Source organism: Leucoraja erinacea, chromosome 11, assembly GCF_028641065.1.
Source record: "Leucoraja erinacea ecotype New England chromosome 11, Leri_hhj_1, whole genome shotgun sequence".
Taxonomy (NCBI): domain Eukaryota; kingdom Metazoa; phylum Chordata; class Chondrichthyes; order Rajiformes; family Rajidae; genus Leucoraja; species Leucoraja erinaceus.
The window spans coordinates 13,409,433-13,429,823 of record NC_073387.1 but is presented as its reverse complement, the minus strand read 5'-3'; positions in this window follow the sequence as shown (position 1 = coordinate 13,429,823).

Genomic DNA, 20,391 nt, shown 5'->3' with positions numbered 1-20,391 from the left:
GAATATGTTTAAGAAGGAACTGCAGATGCTGGAAAATTGAAGGTAGACAAAAATGCTGGAGAAACTTAGCGTGTGAGGTAGCATCTATGGAGCGAAGGAAATAGGCAATGTTTTGGCTCAAAACCCTTCTTCAGACTGATGTGAGGGGGGTGGGGGGGGAGTGTGGCTGGAGGAAGAAAGGGCGAGGTGGAGCCAGAGGGCTGAGGGAAAGCTGAGAAGGGGAGGAGAAAGTAAGGACTACCTGAAATTGGAGAAGTCAATGTTCATACCGCTGGGGTGCCAAGCGAAATATGAAGTGCTGCTCCACCAATTTATGGTGGTCCTCATTGGCCATGGAGGAGGCCCAGAACAGAGAGGTCAGATTCAGAATGGGAGGGGGAGTTGAAGTGCTGAGCCACCGGGAGATCAGGTTGGTTATTGCGAGCTGAACAAAGGTGTTCGACGAAGCGATTTCCAAGACTTCGCTTGTTCTCACTGATGTAGAGCAGCTGACATCTAGAGCAGCGGATGCAATAGATGAGGTTGGAGGAGGTGCAGGTGAACCTCTGCCACACCTGGAAAGACTGCTTGGGTCCTTGAATTGAGTCAAGGGGGGAGGTAGATATACAAGTGTAGCATTTCTTGCAGTTGCAAGGGAAAGTGTCCGGAGAGGGAGTGGTTCGGGTGGGAAGGGACGAATTGACCAGGGAGTTACAGAGGGAGTGGTCTCTGCGGAAAGCAGATAGGGGAGGAGATGGGAAGATGTGGCAAGTGATGGTATCACATTGGAGGTGGCGAAAATGTCGGAGGATTATTTGCTGTATGTGATGGCTAGTAGGGTGGAAGGTGAGGACAAGGGGGACTCTGGGGAGTGAGAGCAGAGTCACGGCGTATAGCAGAGACCCTGGTGAGAGCCTCATCTATGGTAGAAGAGGGGAACCTCCGTTCCTTGAAGAATGAGGACATCTCCGATGCCCTGGTGTGGAACATCTGATCCTGGGTGCAGGTGCGGCGTAGACGGAGGAATTGGGAGTAGGGGATGGCATCCTTACAGGAAGCAGGGTGGGAAGAAGTGTAGTCCAGATAGCCATGGGTGTCAGTGAGTTTATAGTGGATGTCGGTCAGTAGTCTATCACCTACGATGGAGATAGTGAGGTCAAGAAATGGCAGGGAAATGTCAGAAATGGTCCAGGTGTATTTTAGTGCCGGATGGAAGTTAGTGGTGAAATGGATGAAGTCAGTGAGTTGTGTGTGGGTGCAGGAGGTGGCACCAATGCAGTCGTCGATGTAGTGGAGGTAGAGTTTGGGGATGGGGCCCCGGTACGCCTCGAACAAGGATTGTTCGACGTACCCTACAAAGAGGCAGGCATACGCGTGTCCATAGCTACTCCTTGTATTTGGAGGGAAATGGGAGGAGTCAAACGAAAAGTTATTAAAGGTAACGACCAGCTCCGCTAGGTGGAGGAGAGTATCAGTGGACGGGGATTGGTTGGTTCTCCGGTCGAGGAAGAAAAGGAGGGCTTTAAGACCCTCCTGGTGGGGGATGGAGGTGTAGAGTGACTGGACGTCCATGGTGAAGATGAAGGAATGGGGGCCTAGAAAACAGAAGTCTTAGAGTCAACAAAGAGCATGTGAGATGTCCTGTACATAGGTAGGGAGGGATTTAACCAGGGGGGGTTAGGATGGAGTCGAGGTGTGTGGAAATATGTTCGGTAGGATACGAACCGGCAGAAACAATGGGTCTGCCAGGACAGTCAGGTATGTGGATTATGGAAATGAATATGTTAATGGCAGGCACTAGCTGGCAACTTGAACTAATGTATTAATAAATACCTCCAACAGTTTGTGGGACTTCCACAGGATCTCAGTGAAAATGTGCAGCCTTGTTCTCCTCTCTTAATCTCAGGCATCTGGGTTTGTGACTGGAAAAAGAACAGCAGTAAAGGCCACCTCTATGCATGGCGCAGCGGTAGAGTTGCTACCTTAGAGGCACTTGTCCTTACCGAATTTGTACGTTGTCCCCATGACCAGCGTGGGATTTCTCCGGTTTCCTCCCACGATCCGAAGATGCACAGGTTTTTAGGTTAATTGGCTTGGTATAAATATAGATTGTCCATGGTGTGTTTAGGATAGTGTTAGTGTGCAGGAATCGCTTGATAGCGTGGACATTGCTTGGCCAAAGGGCCTTTTTCAGTGTTGTATCTCTAAACTGAACTCAACTATACTAAATTAAGTTGGGTATTTGTGGAGTGGATTGGAGGAAGGCACCATAATGATTGCAGAGGGAGTTTGGATGAATACTCGAAGTTGTTTGATTTGGTCCAAAGATACAGTGAAAATATAATGTTTCCCCAGTGGTGATTCCATGTAATTGTTACCCTTAAACTTACTAAATGTGTGAAACCTCATTTAATTATACTGCTCTCTGTGTGTAATAGAAATGCACAAGTGTTTATAAGTGATGTTTTAGTCTAAACTACCCTCCAACCAGCATCAGGTATTAATTCCACAGCCGTCGCTGATTTCCTCAGTGTAATAGATCTAACATGTGTTGTGTGAAGCTGTGCTAATATTGTACATTAATCCTAATGAAATAGGCTTCAAGTTGCCCATGTTCTTGAAATTACTTCTGGAACAGTGCATTGCATGTTTATTCATTCATAATCTCATATTATAAAGAGCAGATGTTTCTGAGTGTAGAATTTAAGTATTGCTTCCTATATTCCTAATGGCTTATTTTGAAATTAAAAGAGTAGAGTGGCAACAGGAGGAAGATTTTTCCTTGAGTTAATGCTTCAAACAGGCGTGAAAGCTAACAGGTCACAAGGGGGTGGATGAATGCAAACCTATCCTCATCAACAGAGCTGCTATAGGCAGGGTGGACAGCCTCAGACATCCTCCTCACCAGCAATCTAATCTGCTCCCTTCACACGGCTGCTGTGGTCAAGAAAGCCCATCAGCATATTTACTTTCTTAGGCATCTGAGAGGATTTGCCGTGTCTATGAGGATTCTCTCGACCTTCTACAGATGCACTAGAGAGCAATATTCTGACGGGATGCTTCTCAGCCTGGAATGACAACTGCTCTGCTCTTGACCACTTGAACCTGTAGAGAGTGGTGAACACAGCCCAGTCCATCACAGGCACATCAGGACCATCCATCCAGTCCATCTTCACAGTGCGTTGGCATCAGGAAAGCTGCAAGTATGGTCAGGAATGCTTGGAGTTTATATATGACAATGTGTTTCTTTTCACACAGAGCATTTCAGATTTCAGGCTATGGGACAGATTCTTCAATGGCAACTCAGGTGCGGCACGGTGGCACAGCAGTACAGTTGCTGCCTTACAACGCTTACAGCACCTGGGTTCAATCCTGTCTGTACGGAGTTTGTACGTTCTCCCCATGAACTGCGTGGGCTTTCGTCCAACATTCCAAAGACATACAAGTTTGTAAGTTAATTGGCTTGGTATAATGTAAAAGTTATCCCTAGTGTAAGACAGTGTTAATGTGCGGGGATCGCTGGTCGGTGCGGACTCGGTGGGTCGAAGAGCTTATTTCCGTGCTGTATCTTTAAACTAAACTAAACTAAACTCATAATATCACAAACTAAATGAAGACTTAGCAGTTGCTGATGACAATGTAGAGAAGAAACATTTCCATGCGGGCATAATGAATTACAGAGCAATATGTTCACTCAGGACACAATATTCAATGTTTAGTTGCAACGCAAGTGGGATTGAGTTCATTTAATATTCATGCATATTGTGAGGGGCATGGATGGGGTAGATAAGAAGAAATGTTTCCCCAAATCAGAGGTATATAAAGTCAGTGAGCATAGGTTTACAGTAAGGAATAAACAGGTCAGAGGATCTGAGAAAGATTTGTTTTTCACCCAGAAGGTGATTGGAATCTAGAAATCAGAACACACACAGTCTGAAGGGGTAGTCGAGACAGAGACTTTCACAATATTAAAGAAAAGTGTTTGACCTTCAAAGAATAAAGGCTGTGGGCCAAGTGCTTGAAAATGGGATATTATACTAGCTTTGGTATAAACCAACATCTGCAGTTCCATTTTATTACGTTATAAATAGCTACTTGATAGGCAATATGGAAATGGTGGGCTAAAGGGCTTGTTTCAGTTCTCTATAACTAATATCCAGTATCAGGTTCAGTAATCATGCATGTTAACATAAATGAACAATATTTGTATTTATTTTTCGAGGGTTGAAGAGATCATTGGCAGAACTAATTGCTATATTTTTGAAGATATTTGAAAGCAGGGCTGCCAACTCTCACGCATTGAGCGTTAGAATCTCGCATTTGGCCAAATTCTCACGCTCTCATGCTGATCACAAATTTGTCATGCTCTGTCGTGAGAAATTCTATGATCAACGAAAATTTTAAAACGCATATCAACTGCATGGGCCGCAGATGTTGGAGAGCCGGGGCTGAGGGAGAGATGGAAGCAGAAGCAGCGGCGGGAGCAGATGCGGACGGGTTGGCGAGTGTTTGTCGGGCTGGCAAGTGTTTGCCGGGCTGGCGAGTGTTTGCCGGGCTGGCAAGTGTTTGCCGGGCTGGCGAGTGTTCGCCAGGCTGGCGAGTGTTTGCCGGGCTGGTGAGTCGTTCGCTGCATTTCCGACCATTGAGCAGCCTCAGTGCAAGCTTCACGGGAAGGGTCGAATGGCCTATTCCTGCACCTATTTTCTATGTTTCTATGCTTGAGTATATGGCAATAAAACTCGACCACTTGATTCTGAAGCATTCATGTATGATGGTATAATGTAGTCATAGAGTGATACAGTGTGAAAACAGGTCCTTCGGCGCAACTTGCCCACACCCGCCAACATGTCCCAGCTACACTACCTGCTTTTGGTCCATATCCCTCCAAACCTGGCCTATCCATGTATCAGTCTAACTGTTTCTTAAATGTTGGGATAATCACTGCCTCCTCAGGCAGCTTCTTCCATACACCCACCACCCTTTGTGTGGAAAAAGTTACCTCTTAAAAAGTTACCTCTTAAAAATACTTCACACAAAAAACATTGCAATCATACTTCTACAATGCACTAAAACATGATTATAATACATCAAATTTGAAAATGTCCCTACCATCAGAGGGGACACCCCCCCCTCCCACACCCTCTCCCCACTCAGTTGCTCCACTCCCTCGCCGGTTAGCCCTAAGGCCAGTGATCAGTGATCGCTCAGCCTCTGCACTTCCAAAAACGCTCCATGGCCCCTGGTTCAGACAGAGAGCACTGCCAGATGTGAGCGGGGAACTGAGGACAGTTGTCCGTGATGTCTGGACGTTTCGTGTTTCGGAGATGTCTAATGTTATTGATTTATAATTAGCCTGATTTGTTGCCAAAACCTTAATTTATTAATCCGGAATATCCAGGGGGATGGGGTAAGTGTAATATTAAAATTACATGCAAGGTGTGAGGCTGTCTGTCGCAACATAAAGCCCCGATAACCCATTATTTCCATCTGTTAAATATTGGGAAGGTAGCACTATTGTCATTTGCCACTCAACTATAATGTTTGTTTACCTCACTAACTATTTCTAACCCCCCCCCCCCCCCCCCCCTCCAAAATTCCTTTGACAGGTTGAATAGAAATGTTGTTTTATTAATTGAAAACGTAGATGAACATCCTCAAGGAGTGTAATCAGATGGTAACTGATTTAGATGCGATGTTTAAGAGCTTGTTCAATGAAGGGGCATATTTTAAAGTAGTGACAGATATACTTGCAGGGGAATATGTGAGGAGATTATTATTTGTCTTTAGTTTTAGCTTGAACCAGGACATCTGAAGATTCAAAGTTTAATATAGTAAATTGTAATAATAATAATAATAATAACAATAATAATAATAATAATAATAATAATAATAATAATAATAATAATAATAATAATAATAAGCCTTTATTGTCATTGTACTTAGAAATACAACAAAATTAGGAGAGCTACTGATCAGTGCAACCAAAACAAGTTAAAACAAGATAAAAACACATCCAATTACATCCAATAGGTTATTTAACTACTTGAAATAGTAGATATATTATATTTATCACACCCAGTTAGAACATTGCACTGGGAGAATATTGCACTTTAAAATGTAATAAATACTTTAAAATAATTTAAAAGAAGAAATATTAGCTGAGTGGTCTGTTTCATAGTGGAATGGATGACAGCATCTCTTCATGTCGTGTGGATATTTGAGGAATTTAGAATTCTGATGACCCAGGGAAAGAAACTGTTCTTGAGTCTGTTTGTCCGGCTTTTGATGCACCTGTACTGCCTACCAGAGGGCAGGAGGTTGAACAGGAACTTTCCAGGATGGGAGGGGTCTTGGATTATTTTCCTGGGTCTACAGAGGCACCGAGAGCTAGAGATGTCTTCCAGGGTAGGCAGAGGGCAGCCGATGATTTTCTGGGCCGTTTTGATCACTCTCTGCAGTTCTCTCCTGTCTGCAGCTGAGCAGCCGGCATACCACACCGTGATACAATATGCCAGCACACTCTCGATGGTGGAGAGGTAGAAGGTCACCAGCAGCTTCTCCTCTAGACTGTTCTTCCTTAGCACTCTCAGGAAGTGCAATCGCTGCTGGGTCTTTTTTACCACCGCTGAAGTGTTGGCAGACCAGGAGAGGACCTCCGCCATGTGCGTTCCCAGGAATTTGAAGATGGAAACCCTCTCAACACAGTCCCTGTTGCCCAACGCATCACCGGTTCCTCGCTCCCCTCCATTGAGTCTGTCCAAAGCAAGCGCTGTCTGCGGAGGGCGCTCAGCATCGCCAAGGACTGCTCTCACCCCAACCATGGACTGTTTACCCTCCTACCATCCGGGAGGCGCTACAGGTCTCTCCGTTGCCGAACCAGCAGGTCGAGGAACAGCTTCTTTCCGGCGGCTGTCACTCTACTCAACAACGTACCTCGGTGACTGCCAATCACCACCCCCCCCCGGACACTTATTATTATTTATTCAAATCGTTTGCTATGTCGCTCTTCCAGGGAGATGCTAAATGCATTTCGTTGTCTCTGTACTGTACATTGACAATGACAATTAAAATTGAATCTGAATCTGAATCTGAATCTGATCTGTAGAGCGGGGCAGGGTCCACTCTGTGCCTTCCGTAGTCGGTGACCATTACCTTTGTTTTGTTGATGTTAAGTACCAGGTTGTTCGCAGAATTGTATTGTATTGTATTCAAATTTATTGTCATTGTCTCAATTTGAGACAACTAAATGAATTTCCCTTACAGGCAGTATCATAAAAAAAATCATAAAAAAGTAAATAAATAATAAATAAATAATAAAACATATTAAAAATAAAATTGAGATTGAATTTAAAAAAAAGCACAAACACAGAAAGTCCACGACACAACATAACATAAATGGCACCAAGGTGAGGATGGCACCATAGTCCAGCCAGCCTCCCCTCTGTGTTCATCCGTGGTCGGGGCCTTCCGAGCACCCGCAGTCGCCGCCCCGGGTGGCCCGATGTTCAGGCCCTCACGCCGGATTGGTGGAACGCCAATGCCGAACCCCGATGGTGAGCATCCTCCTCCTCCTCAGCGGCCCGGACCTCCTGATCAGCACACTCTAAACATAACAAAAAATATAAAAGACAACCAGACTGTGAGCGGAGGCAGCCAGTAACAGCGACACCAGATGTCCAAATGTTGTGAGAGTAGCTGCCTCCACCACCCCAATCCCCAGCCTATGCAGTCACTTCTCACAGTGGAATCATCCCATCCTAGACAACAATCCTATCCTAGAATATCCTCTGCATCTTTTTGCTATAGAGATAGCTGGAACTGTGCCTCACTTGTGGCCTAAACTATCTTTTGTATAGTAGTGTCAGTTATTCCCTGGTCTTACCATCTACGCACTAACTAATGAAGGAAAAATACCTCTAATGCCTTTTTGGCCGCCTTATCTATCCATGCCATTGTCTTCAGGAATCATTGGACATGTATGCCAAGGTTCCTCTGGTCTTCAGTACTTCTTGGGGTTCTGCCATTCATTGCAAGTATGCTAGCTATATGTCATAGATTCATAGTCAAACAGTGTGGAAACAGGCCCTTCGACCCAACTCACCCACCAACATAACATGTCCCATCTACACTAGTCCCACCTGCCTGGATTTGGCCCATATCCCTCTAAACCTGTCTTATCCATGTACGTCTAAATGTTTTTTAAACATTGCGATAGTTGCGGAGTCCTCAAAACATGCTTAACCTCAGATTTCACAGGATTAAATTCCATCTGCCATCTTAATAACTTGTCGATATCTTTCTATAGACCCTCTGCTCTCCAGAATAGCAACAACATCAATATTTTCGTACTTGCTCAATTCACTCGTACTTGCTCAATCGTACTTGCTCAATTCACATCACGATCATCACTTAATCAATATTATTAAAAGTCTCATCTTGACCACTTCCTTTTGCACTGCATATTGATTTTAGAAAAATCACTGCCACTTACGGCTGTGCTTTTTGGCCATCTTACTCAGAGTTCTTCTCCGCTGGTCAGGACAAGAGGATTTTCCCCATCGATGAAAAATAAAATACTTATTAATGTTTAAAAAATCTTGAGATTCTCTCTCCTGTCAATCATGCCATGAAGGCCACGCCTCTTCCAGTGGGAGGGGGAGGGACTATAAAACCCAGAAGTGTTGAATGCCTCAGTCTCTGCAAGATGGGGGCCGAGAAGGTCACGTCTCTCAGTCTGAGCTGTGAATAAAACTGAACACATGTCTACTAAACTGTGAGTGCCCTTGATGTGGATTGAAAATGTAGTTTGACAATGTAGTTTGAAAATGCAGAAGTGTTTTTTGGTTTGAAAATGCCTCGGTGTTTTTTGCTTTGAAAATGCCTCGGTGTTGCTTTTGCTTTGAAAATGCCCCATTGGAAAGTGGTTGGTGTGGCCTTTGCTTTGAAAATGCCTCAAAGATCCTATAGAGAGCAAGATAGTCCACTCCTGCTAAATCCAATGAGCTGACGTGTAGTGTGTAACAGAGCTGAACATCGGCCTTTTTTTCATCCATTTTACTAACCCGACCCAACTTTGTATATCCCTCTCGGAGTGTAATCAGCGTTGCGGGGGAACAGTTTATCTAAATGAAGTATTTTACAAAATAAAAATTGTTTTGAGCTAGATTAAACAATGATGTATAACTTAAGGATGGTTTTATTCAGCGCGCATGCAACTGATTAGATTGTGGAGGAAAGAACACACATACACACACATATGAATGTAATATAGATGTATATAATCATATAACACACATATATATTTCTCCAGATTTTTATATATAATTATAAACTTTATTTCGGACTCAAGGCCCAGACAAGGGACAACATTACATAAAAATACATTGCAATTCTCCCCATAACTTTACCCTGGCGTCCCAGCCATGCTGATCCAGGCCAGACTTCCCACACGCTGTGGAAGGATAATAGGCATCTTTTTGCTTTTCATTGTGAGGCAGATAGGCAGAAAGAAAATGAGGAGAAGATTTTTACCAAAGAGCTTTGATGTTTACGAGGATGTTTCCGTACCCGGCTTCCGTCTCTGCACTAATATCTTCGCTCCGCTGTGATCTTTGTTGCGGAGTCAGAAGCCGGTTACGGAAATGGGGCCGAAGATTACCCATGACTCTGCCCATGACCGTACTACGTCTATTTCGTCGAGTGGACTATCTTGCTCGCTATAGGATCTTTGGGCAGGACCATCACAGTGAATGGAAGTGCCCTGGGAAATGTTAGGGCAGAGGATTTAGGAATGCAGCAGCATTTGTCCATGAAAGTGGTGTACAAGTAAATAGGGTATTCAAGAAGGCTTTCAGAACTTCATTGACCTTCATCAGTCAGGGTATTGAGTATAGAAGTTGGGATGTTATGTTACAGTTGTACAACACATTGATGTGGCTGCATCACCCTGCTACTGGAAGGATGTTGCAGAGATGATTTACGAGGAAGTGGCTGGGACTCGAGGGCCTGAGCAGTAGGGTGAAGTTGAGCAGGCTTGGACTTTATTCCTTGGTGTGCGGGAGAATGAAGAGTGATCTTACAGAGGTGTATGAGATCATGAGAGGAATAGATAGGATAAATGCACAGAATCTTTTACCCAGAATAGGGGAATCAAAAACCAGAGGACATAGATTTTATGTGAGGGGGGGGAAAGATTTATCCATGCCGAACACTATGCCAAAATAAACTAAACTCATCTGCCTAAACATGATCCACATCGTTCCACTCCCTGAAGATCTATATGCCTATATAAAAGCCACAAATGCCACAATCACATCTGCCTCCATCTCCCCTGCGAGCATGTTCCAGGCACACAACAGCCTCTGTAAAAAAAAATGCCCTGCACATCTCCTTTAAACGTGCTCCACTCATCTTAAAACTATGCCCTCTCTTGACATTGCCATCCTGGGGAAAAACCCTATTATTACCTCCCATAATTTTATATACTTCGATCAGGTTTAAAACAGGATTCAGTTAACTGATCCCATTTCTTAATAGTAGGAGTGGAAGTGTGTAGTTTGGAAATAAAGATTTTGGTATAATTATTTCCATGCGAGTCAAGTTGACTTTACTTTAGAGATACAGCGTGGAAACAGGCCCTTCGGCCCACCGCGTCTGCACCGACCAGTGATCACTCCGCACACTGACAATAGCCTACACACTAGAGACAATTTACAATTTTTATCGAAGCCATTTAACCCACAGATTGTACGTCTTTGGAGTGTGGGAGGAAACAGGAGCATCCATGCGGTCACAGGAGAACGTGCAAACTCCGTACAGACAGCACCTGGAGTCAGGATCGAACCCGCTGTAAGACAGCAATTCTACAGCTGCACTGCTGTGCCCTCAAGTTGAAATATTAATTTTGTGAATATTGAGTTAATCAGGCTGGAATAAATAAGCACTAAATTGGAATAAATGGCTTATTGAATACCAAACCAGTTAACTCTAAAAGAAAAGCATTTGAAATTGATTGTATTGTCAAAGGAATTGTCACACCCTGACTTGGATTATAGAGACTGGGCTTCAATTCTCATTACCGAAGTAGAAAAATATAAGTACATTTACTTTAGTAATCTGAAATAACAGAGAAGGTATAAATAAAATTAACAATGAAATTGCCAAACTGTAATGACATCTCAGTGGATTCACTGAAGTCCTTCTGCGGAGGAATTCCGACACTTTTACCTGATTTAGCCCACAGCGGACTTGTAGCCCCACAGTTGTGCAGCTGGTCGGGCTACAGTGTCAGAGAGCCAAGTTCGATCCTGACCTCGGGTACTGTCTGTGTGGAGTTCACCTGTTCTCCCTGTGACCACATGGGTTTCCTCTGTGTGCTCCGTGTTCCTCCCATAAGCCTAGGATGAGCGGGTTTGTCGGTCATTGCCCCATGTGTGTAGGGTGTGGAAGAGAAAGTGGGGATAACATTGAAATAGCATGAACAGGTGATCGATGGTTGGTGTGGACTGGGTGAGATGAAGGGTCTGTTTTTATGCTGTATCTCCAAACTAAAGTAAAATGATAGTCTCATAGCTGTCATATGAAATAGCGAAAAAAACTGCAATGAAATTAAACATCATTAGAAACCCATTATCTATCAAGGCACTATAAAGAAGGCACTCCTAAACTCATTCTGCAAATGACTTTAAAGAGGTTTTACTTGAACTAGTGTTACAATCCTTCATACTGATGACCAAATACATTGATGAGTTGTACTCAGAGACTCGTGCCATTTAACGGGTGCACAGTGTCCTCCATCATAACTCGGAGAATTCCCAACTCACTGGCAGGATGCACCTGCCCCAGAGATGGTGGCATATCTCCAAACCTGCCACCTTTCAGCCCTTTCTTTTTAGTTTGCACTTTCTCTGTGGCTGGAACACCATATTCATATGCACTGTTTATTCTTTTCTTTGCACTACCTGAACTTGTGCATGGCTTGATTATACCTATCATGTATGGTATGATTTGGACTGGATAGCATGAAAAAACAAAGTTATTCACTGTATCGCAGTGCATGTGACCGTGTGCGGATGTGGCACCGAAGGACGAGAAGCCGAAGCAAAGAAGCGGAAGCCAAATAACCGAATGGAAATAAAGCCGAAACGACAAATAACCAAAAGGATACGAAGCCGAAACGCCAACTAACCGAAAAGGATGGGATGCCTAAATGCAAACTAACCGAAAGGGCGAGACGCCTAAAAGCCAACTAACCGAAAGGCTGCATCACCTAAATGCAAACTCACTGAATGGCTGCTCTGCCGAAACGCCAACTACCCAAAAGGCTGCGTGGCCTACAAGCCAACTAATCGAATGGCCGCTCAACAGAAAAGTCAAGAGTCTCTCTAGTGGCAGCATGCAGTAAGGTTGCCTATTGCTTGCTCCCTTAACTTTTAACCCTTTCCTACCACTCTTTCAATATTACTTGATTTCAAGACACGGAATAACTTTTTTTTAAAGTGTTGATAACACTTTTATACATTTCAACCAAACAAAGGATGGAGACAAGAGGAAAAAAAGGTTCTCCAAGAAAAGATTGTGGTGAAGGCATGGCTTCTGACCCCAGTACGTTAGAAGCAATAACGAGGCTCAGTGATAAACTGGATAAAAGATTCTGTGGCTTGGAAGCAATGATGAAAGAAGTTGGAAACAAGCTGACTGTGTTCCAAACTGAGTCTCACGAACAGAAGGATCAAATTGCTAATTTGCTAACCCTGGATCAGGAAAGAGATGTGAAGATTGTTGCATTGAAATGGAAAATGACGAGAAATCCCATGCACTCGAACAGTACAAGATTAAAAATATGGATCTGGAAAATAGAAGCCCTCGACAGAATCTGCAAATTGTTGGTCTGCGTGAAGGTCGGGAAGGTGACAATGCTATTAAATATGTTTCTAGAATGTTAAAGGTGATTTGCGGCGCAGAGCAGTTTGGAGATGTGCCAATTTTGGATAGTGCACATAGGGTTGGGGAATAAACCCGGTCCCGGAGACAAACCGAGACATTTGATTGTTCGGTTCCACTTTTTGCAGATGAAGGAAAATACTCTCCGATCAGCAAGAAAATCATGCAAGTTTCGTATTTTACCTGACTACAGCCGTGAACTTATGGGGCTAAGATTGCCTTTCTATAAGGTAATGTCTGAGTTATTTAAACTACGCCCTGCCTTGCTCTATCCAGCCAGATTGCGGATACAACTCCCTGATGGTAACATTAAGTTCTTCAACAACCAGCAAGAGGCTTCCCGTTTTCAGGAGGTTTATCAAGATCATGTATAAACATTATATTGTTTTCTTTGCCGGTATCCCTTAAATTTATAGTCTACTGAGTAGTTTATACATTGCTCCCGGCATCGCTATGACTGGGGGTGGACAGTGTTTACTGTGCCCCCCCCCCCCAAGCTGCGACTGAGGACTGCTGAGAATCGGTTGAGTTACAATCCGAGATCTCTTACTCTTAATCTGACAACACAATGCTTTCTCATCCTTGGATGTTTATTATGATTTTATATTTTTGTTTCCTCTTTCTCTTACTAACATAGTTATCCTTTTTTTATTGTTTGATTTTGTAAATGATTAAGAATTTAACTTGATGAGTTATTTTTAATTATTTTTCGGAACATTAACATGACGGTATCATACGTCAACTTTTAAGTTCTCTAAGATATTGTTATCTTTTGGAATACTAATATGATGGTATTATACTTTAACCTTTAAGATTTTTAAGATATTGTTTTTTTTATTTTTAATGGCCCGCTTTTGGTTTTTTAGATTAAGTTAGAATTTATTTTGGTAACTGATTTTTTGAATAACATTATGACTGTTTTGCATCTTATTTTGCTAGATTTTCCATTTTTAAAGTGTCTTCCGAAGGTTTTTTTTTCTTTCTTTGGAAAATCAATATGGAGCAGTCCTTGTTTCTCACAGCTTGCATGTATTTTCGAACCATAATATTAATTTGTTTTGACTATTGAGTGGTAAATATACCTTTCCTCTACTTTTGGAGGTGTTACTGGGTTACTGAGACGGGGTTAGGGGAGGGGTTAGGTAGCATACTGACTGCCGAGTGGTCAGTTTCGGACTTTGCGTGGGTGGGGGTTGGGACTTTTGCTTTTAGTTTAGTTTTTTCTATCTGGGTTGTATCAGAACTACAAAAATGTCTGAAATGTCGTAACTTTTGGCTCCGACTTAGATTCTTTTCCTTCAGTCTCATGAATTACTGTGGTCTATGAAATTAACCCTTTACATTCCACATGATTTTTACAAGCAATATGGATGAAGTTACTAATTTTCGCTCATGGAATGCTAATGGTTTGAACCATCCCATTAAGAGGAAAAAAATCTTTGAAGTTTTTCGTAGACTAAATGCTCAGATTATCTTTGTTCAGGAAACTCACGTGAGGAAGGAGGATAATCAAAGTTTTTTTAAGTTTTGGAGCGGGCAGCAGTTTCAGTCAAATTCACAGGTGAGTGAAAGGAGTCTCTATTTTTATTGACTCCTCAATCTCGTTTGTTCGTTATGAAACAATTTCTGATCCATATGGTAGATTTTTGATGATCACTGGTTTACTTCACAACCAAAAAGTTGTTATGGTGAATGTTTATGCACCTAATATTGATTACCCTGAGTTTTTTAAACAGTTAGTTGCATCCTTTCCTAATCTAAACGGACATCTTTTGATAATGAGTGGAGATATTAACTGTTGTTTGCACCCTCTCGATGGACAGATCTGCATCTAATCATGCACTTCCAAATAAATCTGCTAGTTTTATTAATTATTTTTCACTTGATTCTGGAATGTTAGAAGTTTGGAGATTCGTACACCCAAATGATAAAGAATTTTCTTTTTTCTCCTATGTATATCATAGTTATTCCAGGATTGACTACTTTATAATAGACTCCCGGTTAGTTTCATCCATCACTGCATATGAGTATGATGCAATTGCCATCTCTGATAATGCACCATTGAAACTATCAATCAAACTATCTGATTCCAATTCTAGTGCTAAACAATGGCGATTTAATACTACTTTGCTTCAAGATTTGAATTTTGTTAATTTTATTAAAGATCAGATTGCCTTTTTCTTTTCAACAAACTGTACTGAAGAAATATCCAATGGGGTAGTCTGGGATGCTTTTAAGGCATATATTCATGGACAAATTGTTTCATACTCCCCGGGATTAAAAAAACAAATTAAAAATGAAATACGTATATTGGCTGATGAGATTAAAGAAATTGATAAAAAATATTCAAAAGCTCCTAGTTTAGAGCTTTATAAGAATAGAATTGAATTTCAAATGAGACATGATTTGTTATGAGTATCACCGATTGAGAATCAACTACTTAAATCCAAAAGTCAATTTTATATACATGGTGATAAATCTAGCAAATTACTTGCCAATCAGTTGAAAGCTGAGTCAGATTATTAAAGTTAGTAAATGAGATGGTACTCTGACAGTAGACCATGATGAAATTAATAAATCCTTTAAAGAGTTTTATACCTTCCTATTCCAATCAGAATTTCCTACCGATTCCAATATAATGCATGAGTTTTTAAAGAAACTGAACTTGCCAAATTTATCACGTAATGAATCTTTGTTATTAGATGAACCCATCACAGTGGAAGAAATACAGAAAGCAATCCTTTCGATGAACTCTGGTAAAGCTCCTGGCTTAGACGGGTATACAGTGGAATTCTTTAAGTATTTTTCAAGTTTACTGTCCCCCTGGCTATGCAAAGTTTTTAAAGAAGCCCTTTTAATGAATAAATTACCACAATCCTTTTATGAAGCATCTATCTCTTTAATTCTTAAAAAAGATAAATATCCTACTGATGTGACATCATATAGACCTGTATCACTGTTAAATGTAGATTCTAAAAATTTCAAAAATATTAGCTATGAGATTGGAAAACATTTTACTGCAAATTATTTCTGAAGATCAGACAGGTTTTATTAAAAATTGTTTTATTCATACTTTAACGTTAGGAGATTAATGAATATTGTATATACTGCTTCAAATAAAACTCCAGAATGTGTAATTTCACTTGATGCTGAGAAGGCATTTGATAGAGTATAATGGAAATATTTATTCAATACACTTGAAAAATGTAAGATTCGTCCAAAATGTATCTCTTGGATCACGCTGATATATCATATACATCAGGCTTCTGTACTTACCAATAATCAGAGATCCTCTTTCTTTAGGCTGTAAAGCCCTTTATTGTTTGATATTGCTTTGGAACCTTTGACCACTACTCTTAGGGAATCCCCCAATATTTTTGGTATTGTCCGTGGGAATAAGACATATAAGCTATCTCTTTATGCAGATGATTTGTTATTATTTATTTCTAATCCAGAGAAATCTATTCCTGCAATATTAGCTTTACTTAACCAATTTAGTAGTTTTTCTGGTTATAAATTAAATCTTAGTAAGAGTGAGCTTTTTCCACTAAACAATCATATTGCGAATTATGGGCAGTTTCCATTTTGATTGACGGTTTTACTTATTTAGGTATTATGATTACCAAGAAACACAAGGATCCATTTAAAGCCAATTTTACGCCCTAAATTGACCACGTCAGACAACAGTTTACTAAATGGTCACAAATGTCCTTATCCCTAATCGGCCGAATCAGTGCTATTAAAATGTTTATTCTACCTAAATTTGTATAGTTATTTCAGATGTTACCTGTGTTTATTTCTAAACCTTTTTTTGATATTATTGATTCAAAAATCTCTTCATATATATGGCAGAATAAGAATCCCAGACTAAGTAAAAATAATTACAGAAATGTAAAAAAGATGATGGTTTGGCATTGCCGAACCTTCGATTTTATTATTGGGCAGTAAATGCTTGTTATTTAACGTTTTGGACAAAAGATTTAGAAGATACCCAATGCCCAGGATGGATAAACATTGAACGTAATTCTATGCAAGGGTTATCATTGGCTTCTATCCTAGGGGCCTCGTTACCTTTTACAATTACGAGATTGAATAAATATACGATTAACCCAATAATAAGACACACATTGCGAATATGGTTTCAATTTCATAAGTTTTTTGGATTAAATTATTTTATCTTATCGAGTCCTATCATATCTAATTTTTTTCTTTCAGCCCTCTAGTACTGATCAAGCCTTTCTGTTATGGAAGAGGAAGGTATCAGTAGTTTTTCATGAATTGTTTTTAGACGGTTGTTTTATGTCTTTTGAACAACTCTCTAATAAATATAATCTACCTAACACATTTTTTTAGATATTTACAAATTAGAAATTTTTTGAAGGCTATTAGAAACATAGAAACATAGAAAATAGGTGCAGTAGGATGCCATTCGGCCCTTCGAGCCAGCACCGCCATTCAATTGTGATCATGGCACATATTTTACCCTCTTTTCCATTGTCACATCAAACTGAAATCTCAGATTTTTTTTTACATTAGAACTCTTATCAGAAAGGTTTAACAACAACTATTTATGAGTTGATTTTGAAATTACCAGGTGCATCTGATAAAATTAAGAATGATTGGGAAAGAGGACTTCAAATTTCTTTATCTATAGAGAAATGGGAGAGGATTCTTCAATTAGTCAATAACTCTTCAATGTGTGCAAGACACACTCTGATACAATTTAAGGTGGTTCACAGAGCACATTTGTCAAAAGATAAGTTAGCTCGTTTTTATGGTCATATAAATCCTACCTGTGACAGATGTAATTCTGAAGTGGCTTCGCTGACTCATATGTTTTGGTCTTGCCCACTTATGCAAAAATATTGGAAAGAAATGTTTGATACTATTTCTGTAGTTTTAGGTATTGATTTACAACCTCATCCTATTACTGTAATTTTTGGGCTATCAATGTTAGATTCTATTCATCTGTCCCATTCAGCCCATCGTTTGATTGCTTTTACTACATTAATTGCCAGAAGATCTATTTTATTTAAATGGAAAGACTCTAATCCTCCTACCACACTCCATTGGTATTCTGAAACGATGTCATGTTTAAATTTAGAAAAAATTGGGAGTGATATTGTTGAACCCTTTGTTCAATTTGATAGGACTTGGGGAAGCTTTATTCAATATTTTCACACGATATTTATTGTTCCCTCTCCAACCGTTCTGATAATTGTTTTACCTTTATATGGTGGAACAGACTTGACGACAAACAGGGGTCTAAACTGTTGAAATTCTTTGCAGCCCCGATTCTTTTTTCTTTTGTTTTGCTTATTTTAGTTTAGGGGGTTTTGTTTTCCTCTTTTATTTTTTCTTTTTCTCTTATTTTTTAAATATATACAAGTTCTCTTTTAACCATTTAACTATATTTACATAGAGACCGGGAGATCTATACCCAATGTGTGTTTTGACACTGGATTCATACTCTGGTTACATTTGTTGTTAATGGAATCCTGATCCTTATGTATCAATATCACTGTTATGTTTATCGTTATCCTTTTTTGTTTTTTGAAAAATTAATAATAAGATTTTAAAAGAAAGAAAAGTCAAATATCGGACATGACGCCGCGGGGGGGGGGGGGGGGGGATGGGGATATGTCAGCGATTGTCCAGACCCATGTGTCCATCACATCACTGGCCGGTGGTATACGGGAGGGTGGGGGTCATTTTCCCACACAAGCCTTAGTAAACTGGGCACATAAACCAAATTGTAAGCGGTCGAAGGAGCACATCCGTTGGGACAGCCCCCACTCTCCCATGGCCATTGCCGCCCTTCGCCTCGTCTCCCCCATGTGGCCGTACTGTGATGGGCTGTGGGTCTGTTGGAGCAGAGGTGTGGGACACGCTGGTCCCTCCGCCCACCCAGAATCACTGACCATGATGCACCGCCATCCGGCCCCAACCCCCACAACAGGGTGATTTCCCGCATCCCCCTCCCAACCCCCGGACCCTGACACCCACACTGGGTGATTCACCCCCACCCCGGCTGTGAGACAGATGGCTCAGGGCATAGAAAATCGCTTTTAAAACATGGGGGAACACACAAATTCCCTGGCGGGCCGATGACAACCAAAGTGTGCATGACAACTAACAATTTGATCTCTTCCCACCCCACCCCACCCCCCTACAACAAGAAGCACATTTCATTTATTACCGTCTGGTTGCCTGCGTAACGCACACAAGCCCCCACGCACAAAACGGCAGATAATCGGTAAACTGTTTTGACTGAAGATGAACACAAAAAGCTGGAGTAACTCAGCGGAACAGGCAGCATCTCTGGAGAGAAGGAATGGGTGATGATTTCGGGTTGAGACCCTTCTTCAGACCTGAAGACTCAGTCTGAAGGGTCTCGACCCGAAACACCATCCATTCCTTCTCTCCAGAGATGCTGCTTGTCCCACTGAGTTACTCCAGCAGTTTGTGTCTATCTTTGGTGTGACAGTTTGGTGTGACAGAAACTGGCACTGACAGCGGTCCATGTGAAAGGACAGCACCTACCAACAATGAAGGCACTATGGGACCAGCTGCCGCAAGCCCTTCCCACAGGACGGGGTTACAACTCGGCATTAAAAATCAAAAAAGAGTTGCATTGATGTAAAAACAAAAATGTTACATGTGTAAATAGTTCTTACATTCGTAACCTGGTTAATTAAGTGGTGGGATTAATTTCCTGTCCTAACTATGCATTTGCTTTAGCCGGTGGCCACAACCATTCCATCTCTCCCTTGTAGAGATGTGAGATTTCATTAAGGGGGGGGATCACCCTGGTGTGGGGGTTGGGGTCCGATGGCGGTGTATCTTGGTCAGTGACTCTGGGTGGGCGTTGGGACCAGCCTGTCCCACACCTCTGCTCTACCCGACCCACAGCCCATCACAGTGCGGCCGTACAGGGAAGACGAGGCAGAGGGCGGCCGTGGCCGTGGGAGAGTGGGGGCTGTCCCGAGGGATGCGCTCCTTCGGCTGCTTACAACTTGATGCTCGGGTTCAGAATACCCAGTTTGCTATGACTTGTGTGGGAAAATGTCCTCCACCCTCCCGTCTCCACCGGCCAGTGATGTGATGGACACAGGGGTCCGGACCAATCGCTGACAAGTCCCGCCCTCACGGCGACGTCATGTCCGTTATTTGACTTTTCTGTTGAGCTGCCATTCGGTCCGTTGGCTTGTAGGCCACGCAGCCTTTCGGTTAGGTGGCGTTTCGGCAGAGCGGCCATTCAGTGAGTTTACGTTTAGGCGACGCAGCCTTTCAGTTAGTTGGCTTTTAGGAGTCCCGCCCTTTCGGCATTCACTTCCATTCGTTTATTTGGCTTCCACTTCTTTGCTTTGGCTTCTCGTCCTTCATTTGGCTTCCACTTCTTTGCTTTGGCTTCTCGTCCTTCAACGCCACATCCGGGTACCTACCGCCTGTGACAATACTAAATCAATA